Raw genomic sequence first — 11977 nt, forward strand, 5'->3', positions numbered from 1 at the left:
CCCACGCTCACCCCACCCCTCAATCCTTGCCTGGACATTCATCTCTAGCCCTTCCCATCTCCCACCCTCAAGACCCAGAAAAGGCCCTTGGTCCAGCCCTTCCCTCTCTTCCATCCCCCTCTTCTGGTTCCTGTCCCCAGGGCTCTCTCCTGCCCTACTCACCTGTCCACCACCTTCAGGTGTCACTTGGGGCTGCTCTCCCCTCCTGGGGCCTTCTCCCTGCACCCCCTTCTCCTGTGATGGTTTCTGACCCTCATCCCGGTTTGGGGTGTGACCTGCCCCTCTCCCCTGTCCTACCCCCACTGTGCAGGCCCTTCCCCAGGCTGGGATTTTACCCATTAGCTGGATTCTCTCTCCTCTGGCCAGATCCCCGGCCCTTTCTGTTTTTACAGGATTTCTTGGTGTACTGGACCCGTCTCTCTTGTTACGTACTTGTGATTAAATTAGACACAATATAACTCTTAGTATTCATCAGTGTTTGAGTGGATAGTCAGTGGCATTAAGTACACCCACTTTTCTGTGCAACTTGGAACTCTGCAGTTAAGAGTTAGCAGCAGCTTCCCGTCCCCCTACCCTGGTCCCTGCTCACAGCATTCTGCTTTCCCTCTCTGTGAATTTGGGTCCTCTAGGCGCTCATATGAGAGGGTCCTATAATGCAGTATTTGTCAGTTTTGATGGCTCATTTTACTTCCCACAGTGTTTTCAAGTTAGTCATGTTGCAGCATTGCTATAATTTCCTTACTTTTGAATGTTGAACAATTTTACACACACACACACACACACACACACACACACACACACATATATATATATACGCTGTACATTGAATTCCATTCATCAGCGGGTCGTCAGTACATTTCTAAAAACAGTGCACAAGGGTTCCAATGTCTCTACATCCTTGTTAAAGTTATTTTGTGGTTTTTCTTCCTCTCTGTGGTAACAGTAATCCTAATGGATGTGGAGTAGTGTCTCCTTCCAGTTTATGCAATTCTGTAAGTGATTGTTGATGCTAAGGATTTTTCATCGTTTATTGGCCACTTGTGTGTGTGTGTTAGGAATTGCTTAATCATGTCCTATGCCTATTTTTGAGTGGCTTTGTTATTTTGCCTTCAAGAACTTTTTAAAATATTCTGTATATAAATTTCTTATCAGATACAAGACATTTCATTTTTTTTTATTCTGAGGATTGCCTTATCATTCTATTCATTGTGTCCCTGATGCCGAGCTGTTTTAAATTTTTTGATAGTGATGTATTCATTCATTGATGTATTTATTTTAGAGAGATTTTTGCTATAGGGTGGGTGAGTTAGTGGTAGAGACAGAAAGCGAGAAGTCACCCCCCTGGGGGGATAGCCATGCCTCAATTCCTTCTCCTCCATTCTCCTTCCAGGATTTTGGGTGCACAGGTGTTCAGCATGAATTTTAAGCCACTGGGTCTGGGACTCAAACCATGGTCGACTATGTAGGGGTCCAGCAATATAACCATCATGCCGTCTCTGGTCCCTATCTAGTCTTTCAGTGAGAGAGAGAGAGAGGCAGCACCCCCAGTGTGGTCCCAACGCTGTCATCCACCTTCAGCCTCTGCCACTCCTGGATCATGGACAACACATGTACCCTGGAGGTCTCCGGAATTTTTCTTTTTAAGAGAGATTTTTTTTTCTATAGGGAACATGAGTGTGCCATAGCGAGACAAAGTAGGAAATGACCTCCCTGAGGGATGGCCACGCCACAATCCCTTCTCCATTCTCTTCTCGGGATTTTGTGCACTTGCGCACAGGCACCCCGCAAGCCAAGTCTGGGACTTGAACTGTGCTCGCCTATTGTGGGAGTCCAGCGATGTAGCCATTCTGCCCTCTGCTGGTCCTCAGGTCTCCAGACTTAAACTAGGAACCTTCCTACATAAGATTGCCTTATAGAGTATTTCGTTTTCTTGCTGCACCATTTTCTTGCTCCCAGTTTTTAAATTGAATAATTACAATTTATCAATTACATGTTTTTCTTTTTTATTATTGATAGAATGTAAGTGTACATATGTTTACTGAAGAAAAACGGAGAATGAAAGAGAGAGGGAGAGTAAGAAAGCGCCCTCCATGGGAATGGTCAGGCCACAGGCTCTTCTCCATTTCTCCCAACTTTAAGAATTTGGGACACACACACACACACCCAGCATGTTTCTTGAGCCTCTGGGTCCAGGACTTGAACCACACAGTTGTCCATGTAAGATCTAGCCACTTTAACCACCCCCACACACAGGCCCCAATTTAGTCTTTCTACAATTTTTATTTTATCTTATCATTTCTTATTGCCATTTATATATGTATATACATATATATTTTGTTTTTTTAGAGAGAGAGCTTTTTCCTATAGGGTGTGTGAACTCTCTAGATAAGCAGAGACAGAGAGCCAGAAAGCGAGAACTCACTCCCCACAGGGGATGGCCACACCACAGTCCCTTCTCCATCTCCTTTCGAGATTTTGGGCACGCACACAAGCCCAGTGTGAGTCTAAGTCATCAGTTCCAGGACTTGAGCCATGGTCGACTATGTGGGAGTCCAGCGACGTGACCGTTATGCCATCTGCTGATCCCTCTTCTTCCCACTTAATTATGTTCATCTTTGCAGAGTGCGATGTGGTTTTCTCTGATGTTGGGGCTGTGAATATTTAGAGTCATTATGTTGGTGGTTTAATCCCTTTAATCCTGTCTAGTGGCCTCGTTGTCTCCTCTCACTGTTTCTAGCAGGAAGTCTGTGTTGTCCAATGTCAATATCACAATTCCAGCTTTGTTTGTTTGTATCCATTTGCAAGAAACAACTTTTCTCAGCCCTTCACTTCAATCTGTGTATGTCTTCAATGTGATGTTTCTTTCTTGCTTTTTATTATTATTATTATTTTTTGGAGACTTTTTTGCTATAGGGTGCATGCGCTTGCCAGAAAGACAGAGAGACAGACTGAAAGTGAAAAATCATCCCCCGGGGAGATGGCCATGCCACAATCTCTTCTCCATTCTCCTCTCGGGATACACGCACATGCACCCGGCATGAGTTTATGCCACCAGGTCCAGGACTTGAACCGTGGTCTAATACATGGAAGTCCAGCAAGAAAGCCATTACGCCACCTGCTGGTCCCAATGTGGTGTTTCTTGTAAGCAGCTTAAATAAGGCTCCAGGCTCCTGTGTTTTGTGGGTTTTTTGTTTGTTTTTTCCTATAGCCAGTCTATGCCTGGTCTTTTCTTTTAACATCAAGAATTTTCATTGTTGGTTCTTTTGGATTTTGTCCCGGTGCCCCAGGATGCATTGTAAAGGGACGCTGCAGCCCGTGGGCAATTTCCCAGTCAGAGACAAAAAGAGGTCAGGAAGGAGGTCTCCCCAGTCGTCCTGCAATGTGGGACTAGGTACCCACCGGTCGTCCAGGAAGCATTCTTCCCTGTGGGCCTGGTCCTCTGTGAATTACCTCTCGGCATATAACTCAACAGCCAGGGAGTGCTGGCAGGAGTACCTGGGCTTACCTGCGCCAGGACAGCTGTCCCCTGCGTGGGTTTGTCTCTTTCCCCTGAGCCAGCAAAGGAATTCATTTGAATTGTGTGTCCTGAGCTTGAAGCTCTGAGAGGAGGAAGACCTCCCCCAAACCTGGACTTCACAGTACCCCGAGATAGGCCTTCCGCCTCTGCTCGCCATGTCTGCATGCCTGCGTCAGGATCAAGTCCAAAGAGAATGTGAGAGAAGTTCTTAGAGTTCATGAGGCAGAAACAAGTGATGTGTCTGCAGGGGGAGTAGGTGAGCTCCAGAGATCCCAGTAAAGCCCTGAGGAGAGTTTCAAGTATGTGACAATGTGGGGGCCAGGCAGACAGAGCAGTCAGCTTACAAAAGAGGCAAGGAGAGGGGGCCTTTGGGGAGACTCTCAATAGATCTGGCCTCACAGAGGCCAGGCAGCATGGTATGAGCGATAGAGAAGGGCTCCGAGGGATGCTGTGATTGCCCGCCTGTCATAGAGCAGACCATCGAAAAAGTGCGCCCTGACACTTGTTCCACACGTGGCCAGGAGGACGGACAGCAAGGAACAGTCAGCTTGCTCCGGTGCATGGTCAGGAAGACCGAGAGGATCATGGTGCTCCTTCATATGAGAAAAGAATGTATTTTTTTTATTTATTATTGTTATTTATACATTCAATCATTACACTTCATTTAATTTGTAAAGGGATTTTAGGCAACATGCTGTATGCAACACAGCAGGTGAGTTGAGAATACTATACACGATATCAACAGGCAGCAAACCATATGTGTGTCCCACAAATGACTTCTCCATTTTGTCACAAATTTCCCTTCCTGCACTCTTCCTCTCTCTCACTCTCCTTCCACCTTATCCCCAGTGTCCATAACAATTTTCAATGCTTCTATGTCCTCCAGTCTTTCAGTCTCTGCGATAGAGTGTAGACAGTCGGTATGTGCTATGTGCAGACATACAATGTCTCTGATTCATAGCCTGACTTGCTCCACTCAGCAAAAAATCTTCCATGTTCGTCCACTTTCTATCAAACACCAGGGTCTTCTTGTTTTATTTTTATGGCTGAATGGTATTCCATGGAGTATGTAGCCACAGTTACTCAATCCATTCATCCGTTCATGGACATTTCAGTGGGTTTTATGAATAATGCCGCAAGAAATACAGCTGTGCAAGCCCTTTTTGGACTGAGTGCTCTCCTGTCCTTTGGGTAGATACCCGGGAGTGGACTTGCTGGATCATATCGTAGCTCTAGTTGAAGGTATCTGAGAAACCTCCATATCGTTCTCCACAGCGGCTGGGCCCATTTACATTCCCACCAACACTGTGAGGTCCTGGTGCTACTGGACAGAGAGTTGTTTGGAATGGAGCTGGGGCCTGTTAGTCTAAGGTCTAAGGGTGAGAAGATTCTTGTCCTACCAGGAAATTACAAATTATACAGGGCCCAGCTGAAGCCAGGAACAGCAGGTATTTTCCTAAACGTTGTTTAGAGATATTCGAAAAGGAAATTTTATAGCAATCAGGGAAGAGGGGATTCTGGAGACCCGGGTGGGGAGTAGATTGTGGAAATAATCATGAAATAGGGTGCCCCAGGTCAGCGTTTGGTCTGCAGTTAGCAACATCCTAGTCTGATGGGAATTTTCAGGTTGTTTTTAGCTCTAGTTTTGTTAGCCCATTCAATTAAATGGATTGTTGGCTATCATTCATTCAGATATTTAATCTATTGGCATCAGTATATTTATAAATAATTTTAATGCATGGGGTAGCCCCAACAACAAAACGTGCTTTGAGAAAGCCCCAATTTGGCTTCCCCCCACTGACATGCTTCTCTAGGACTTCTCTAAAATGACATTGGGCCATGTCGGGATTTATTTGTAGTTGTGCAATTAGGGCCTGAAGAGGGTATGAAAAATAGACCTGAGACGTGTCCCGGAGAGAGCATGAGTGTAACTTCTCTGGTTAGTTTGTAGCTGACAAAGTCTGTTGTTAACATTTGGACGCTGGGAATCACTTTCTAAATTTCTGAATAGGAAGGGAGCAGTTTGTGAGAATCCCTCTAACAAGGAGAGAAAAGGGTGAGAAAAAGAGAGCAAAGGCCCTGTGGCTTGAGGACAGGCGAGCAGGTGGGGAGAACTGTCACCCAGTCAGAGTCAGGGAGAGCTGTCAACCTTAGGCCTCCCAGTGTCCCAGAGAGTGGTCCTGGGCAGACACTCTCAATTGCTCAGAGGCATTCCCTTTCTCCCACACAAGAATCGAGTCCCTAGTTCCGGGACCCTGTAGGCCCACAGAACAGACTGAGTGCCTTAGCCCTCTTCAGTGTGTCATTCAGGGCCTTCCGTTACAGGGATTGGGAACACTCCCTTGCCAGCACACGAGAGGAACACCTGAAGGAGAAAAAGGAATCTTCTCCACCCTCCAGCTGGCCTCAAATTCCAAGAGCCTTCAGGATACACCAGAGAGTAGCCGTGGCATGTACCTTGCCCCAGGAACATTCGCCTTCCCCACGACGGCTAAGATTCCAGAAAGGAAACTGAGTCCCAAAACAGCCAACGTTCCCAACAGTTTTTAAAATGCTGGGGATTGCCTGTTTCTCAGCAAGCTGGTGGTTTAATTCTTTAGACCGGCAGCCACACTCGTGGGGTTTATTTGGCTGTCCAATGCCTGGTGTGTTAAATTTGATAGAGACATTTCTAGAGACAAGAATGTCCTCGAAAAATCCTATCCCTCCATTGAGTTTAAACCAGGCAGAAACACGAATTATGACGCAGACGGGTCTGGGTGATCAGGCCAAACACCGGTACTGAATTCAGGACAGCGAGATGGTCAGGTTTTTCGTCTCACACTCATGAAGAATTAGAGACACAGACGAGCGGAGAGGACAGTAAGCAAAGTTCATTAGGACCACATCAAGGCTTTCAGCTAAGTAGAAGGGGGGCCTGAATGGGTCACTGACTAGGGGTAGGAGTAACCAGTTATATAAGCCCTGACCAAGTAGAGAAAAACTCTAGGGATAAAAAAAGAAAGAAAGAAATAAGGAAAGAAAGAAAGAAAGAACACTTTCTTTTAAGAGATGCCAGTGTGGATGTTTTGTGCTGCCAGGGAGCTTTAGGCTAAGCGTCCTCGAGCTGGGCAGTGTTTTCAGGAACACAGTTAATGTGTCTACTTCTAGCCTAGTCAGCAAGTAGCTCTAAATTTTGAACCCATGAAAGAAGAGTGTGCTTGCAATGCCGTGATGATGTGAGGGGCTGGCTTCAGCTTTCTTTATCTCGGGCAGGCTGCAAGACGCTTTCTGTGTAAGCAAGGAGCTGGGCAGTGTTTTCAGGAACACAGTTGATGTGTCTACTTCTAGCCTAGTCAGCAAGTAGCTTTAAATTTTGAACCTATGAAAGAAGAGTGTGCTTGCAATGCCGTGATGATGTGAGGGGCTGGCTTCAGCTTTCTTTATCTCGGGCAGGCTGCAAGACGCTTTCTGTGTAAGCAAGGAGCGAGAGCTATCATAGATTTCAGCAAACGATTTGTATTAAAAGCCTGGCTAGAGTGACTCCATCTTGTCTTGGACTGTCCAGTCTGGGGACTCCTAGCCCTGTCTACATAGCCAGAGAGCTTACTCATATCTCAAAATCAGAATAGAAAAAAGAATATTTGATATACACTCAAGATGGCAAGAAAGGTCAGGAGACATCCAGATAAAATATATTTTCGACGTTTTTTAAACATGAATACTTGGAAAAAACGGCTGTCGAATGATAAACTTTCCTACAAGGTCAGGAAGGTCAGTCATCCCATACTTAAAATACAGTGAAGGTTAGGATGAATATTAGAATGCAGCTAACCAGGGTGGGAGGCTCCTGTCAGGACACAGTCATTTCCTAGACGTGGAGCCCAAACAGTCACAGAGAACCGCACAACACAATTAAATCTGTCATCTTCTTTCTTTTCTTTTTTTAGATAGATTTTTGCTCTAGGGTGCATGTGCTCGGCAGACAGACAGAGAAACCGAAAGCAAGAAATCACCCCGGGGCTTGATAGTTGGCTAAGCAGCTAGCAGATTTACACACACATCTAAACTGCAACTCTATAGTGGGAACTGCTCCCCATCTGCATAGTACAGGGGGAATAGTTTGCACATCACCAGTTGTACAAGTTAATATGCTATATTAACATATAGAGACCAAAAAATTATTACGGCTTATTGTTTCCTACTTCACTCCATAACTAACTGCTTTCACTATGTGAACTTACACAGAGGTCTTGTTTTAATTATAGAGTTTGTCCAGCCATGAGAATATCACTAACTCTCATTGTGACCTGAAGTCTGTAACCTGTACTGTAGAGTCCATTAAGGTTCAGGCTTTGCAGAATGCTTTCTGTTCCTGTCTTTGGCCCTTCTTTTCCCTTTGAAGTTCGTGAACTTTCTCATTTCATCAATGACTGACACAGACTCTCCTCCGTGTAGGAGGCCAGGTACCCAAGGTAAAGGTCCACTTCAGAGGGGTCTTTCTCCTCTTTGTCAGGCACTAGGGTTTGCTCCCTCGTGTTATTTCCTGTGTAGGCAGCACATTTCAGCTGCCATTCTCCTGTGTCTTCATTCCACTGCACATAATTTTCAGTCATTTCCTGATAACCTGAGGCATAAAGTTATCAATAACAAAGCTCCTGACTAGGTTGCACAATTTTCTCTTTTATTTTCATTATTTTTTTGAGGTGTTTTTGCTATAGGTCTTGTGTGCTCACCAGAAAGATAGAAACAGAGAGACAAAAAGCAAATAATCACCCCCTGCGGGGGGCTGGCCACACCACAATCCCCTCTCCTCCATTGCACTCTCGGGATCTTGAGCACGCACGCACACGCACATGCACCCGGCGTGACTTTAAGCCACCAAGTCTGGGATTCGAACCATGGTCAACTACATGGGAGTCCAGCAACATAGCCATTACCAACTGCTGTTCCCAAGTTGCAGAACATTCTCTAGTAGGCCTTCAGTTCCCTTGTCACATTCTTGTTGGAGATTAGCCATCTCTGACTTTGCAGCAGTAGGTATAGTTCAAGCCTTCTTTAATTTCTTGGTCTCTCCCTCTGCTTCCTCTTGCAAACTGGCTTATTTTTTGATATCCATCTGTTCCTGCTCTTTTTCTTCAAGTTCTCTACAAAGTTGACCTGTTCTTTTCCTCCTTTCCTCCAGCTCCATAATAGATTCTTCAAAAACTTTCTCTTGTTCCTTAGCTTTGGCCAGTAAATCAACACCACCATCAATGACCTTCTCCTCCAGGCCAGATAGTTTTCCAGCAAAGACTGATGCTCTTGTTGGACTTTAAGATCATTTCCCATTTCTCTAACTCATCTCTAGCCTTGTTTCTTCTTTGTTTCAGGGGCTGTCTTCTCCTCATCAAATTTTGCTTGCATTTCAGCCATCTTCTCTGGGGAAATTTCCTTTTTTCCTTTCCTCTCCATCGTCCCCAGTCTCACCCTCTCATCGTCATCCTCTTCTGACCCACTGATATCCAAGTCTGATCTTTCTTCTCTTCAAAAATATTTTTTCAGTTCTTTTTTTGTTTCTGAAACTGATGAAGCAGGGCACCCTTGAGATTTTTATTGATTCTAGCTTTGCTTTCTTGTTAATATTGCTGGCATGATTGGCATGCTGTAATGTACTGATGGTTTCATCAGAGTTTAATCTGCTGCTCCAGTAATTGCACACATCGTGGTTTTTAAATTTCCTGCTAGGGAATCCTGAAAAAGACCTGTTATTCTTTTTCCCATCAATCAAGGCAGAAACTACATTAGCAAGGTGGAAAGTGAAAGACTGACTTTCGTTGCTGGCTGTGGGCGCTGTCCAAAGCTCCGATTTAGCTTGTCTTTGCGAACCAGGAAGATCTACAAGATGGAGCTTCACCATCCTGACAAGCAGGTTGCCTTCAACACCTTGTCACTGCACTTGTAGTCATGGTAAAGGTGGCACGGGAATGGGGACTATGTTCATCCATGTTAGTCCCACCTACAGATCGATTTTTGTGGCCTAGTGTCATAGTTCCATCCATATCTTCAGCACTATTTACCACATAAGCTCATAAATCTTTGATTTGAGCCCCCACATCTAGTCTTTCTTTAACCTCTAATCTCTGTGTCCGATCCTTGCCCAAAATGTTACAAACGTCTTTATTACACATTTCCAGATAAGACAGTAGAAGCAAAAATCTTGTATCACCGTCTGCTTTTGCAGTATGACCAATATATGAGCAAATAGATTGTGAATAATTTCCCTAAGTTGAGAAACAGCACGAGTGCCTCCCATGGTCAGTTTTTCCTGTTGCACTTTGTCCATACACAAAGATTGTCCCATTGTAGCCTTCAAGAACAGAACCAATAGTAGGTCTTACAGTTAAGTTATAAATGTCAAGTTGTTTACTCTGGTCCAAAAACATTATCGAAAGTAAGTGTGTTTTGAGATTCCTTGGAAGAGTCGGCCGTAGGAACGATGATGGCTCCCCTGACTTCATCCGCACAGACAGCCCGGGTGTAGCTCTCTGACTCCTCTCTCTCACTGAGGGACCAGCAGCTCACATCAGCCTTCCATGACTGCAGCTTCCTGGCTTCTCCGACTTACTGATATTCCGCACCATAAATTAAAGCGTCATGAGAGGTTCTAGCAGAGTCCGAGTCAGGGGCCAGGAAGAAGGATAATTTCCTTGGTTCTGCCACCTTCCAGAGTTGGCGTCACAGCACAGAGGCCCCCCTAGATGCCCAGCATCTAAACAGAACCTTGCAGCTGCCCCGTAGACACCCTATCAAGCCAGTGGGGTTGGGAGCCGAGGCACCTTTATGTCAAGCAGTGCAGGCCCCAAGGGATGAAGCAGCCGGGACAGTCCCCGGGCCCCTCCCAAGGCAGGCTGGATGCATGCTGATCCCAGGCCTTGAATGTGAGGTGGTCCAGCCAGGCACCCTAACTACCCAGGCTGGCCAGCTGGGCCCTCTTCTTCTAAGGGTCTTTGGAGATTCAGAACTACTACTGAATTTGATGATTGTAAAGTACCATTGAGGAAGAAGAAAATGCAGTGACATCTCAGAAATTATACTTAACATTAAATTACAAGTCTTGGTTAGTCTTTACTTTTCACAGAATGCTCAATATAGTTTTTAAAAAATCAGCATTATTTCTGCATTTATACATATATACACACATACACACATACATACATACACATACACATATTTCCTCCTAGGAAATCCTGAAAAAGTATATGTGTGTGTGTGTGTGTGTATATATATATATATGCATGTGTATATATATATGTGTGTGTGTGTGTATATATATGTGTGTGTGTGTATATTTTAATATATATGTATATATATGTATACACACACACACACACACACACATATATATATCATTTTTCCCCCTGCAGGTTCTTCTATGCATTTAAATGTTGTCCTTTGTTTGTTTTAGGGTTTTTTTTTGTTGTGCGGTGGGTGCGCTCACTGGAGAGACAGAGAGAGAAAGAGACAGAGAGACAGAAAGTGAGAAATTACCCCCTGTGGGATGGGCATGCACACACACATGGCTGGCATGAGTTTGAAGCCATTGGGTCCCAGAATCGAACTGTGGTTGGCCATGTGGGTGTCCAGTGATGTAACTGCTATGCCATCTGCTGGTCCCCCAACAGAATCCTGACCCTGTGGCCCACCACCAGCCTTTAGCCAGCCCCAAAGGTAGGTAAGCGTGTGCCCAGTGTACTCAGGGAAATTTCCAGATTTGAACTGGGAATCTTCATGTGTGGGATTGCCTTGCAGAACATCACTGTGCCACTGTCTGGTCCTGGCATTCTGGGTTCTGTCCACAAGGAGAAAGAGGCAAGAGGGTTTTTGGCTGTCAGGTAGGCTGTGATATGTCCCCTCTCTGTTGCCCTTTGAGACAGAATTCAGTAGTCAGTCCTGGGCAAGTCACTGCTGTAGTGATGAAGATGAGCCATTTTCAGCCCTAAGTCCCAAACTTTAGATTTAGGCTTAAAAAACCCTGACCTTCATTTTGATATAACTTCTCTTCTAAGCCCTCCAAAGGTTTCTAACTCCTTCTGTCTTTCCTTTTTTTGCCTTGGATCTTTTCTGGTTAAGGCATCTCAGGGGCCTCTCCTGTGACAGAAATAGCTTCTTATCTGGTTCTTCCAGGGAGTGAGACCAAGAACTGAATCTAAACTCCTTCCTGGGTGTCCACTCACAGATGGGGCACGCTGCCTGGGCCTTGACTGCACACGTCAGTGGGCCTGCCTGTGGTCATGCCCGCAGTTGTGGTGGAGAGGAGAGGAAGGAGGCTGCCCAAGAGCAGGGAGGCATCAGGCACCCTCAGTAGAGCAGAAGGTATAACTTGGGTGAGGGAAGAGGCCAATGTTTGGAGAGTTTTTTCTTTTTCTTTTTTTGGTAGGAGGGCAGATGCACTCACCAGGGAGGGACAGAGAGAGACAGAGGGAGAGGGAGAAAGCACCC

General features: G+C 45.4%; 1 pseudogene; it reads right to left on the reverse strand.

Moving 5' to 3' along the window:
• Positions 1-7557: 7557 nt before the first annotated feature.
• On the reverse strand, positions 7558-10272 carry LOC102498759 (kinesin-like protein KIF3A; annotated as a pseudogene).
• Positions 10273-11977: the final 1705 nt, after the last annotated feature.

Source organism: Tupaia chinensis, unplaced genomic scaffold (assembly GCF_000334495.1).
Source record: "Tupaia chinensis unplaced genomic scaffold, TupChi_1.0 Scaffold144377_1, whole genome shotgun sequence".
Taxonomy (NCBI): Eukaryota; Metazoa; Chordata; class Mammalia; order Scandentia; family Tupaiidae; genus Tupaia; species Tupaia belangeri.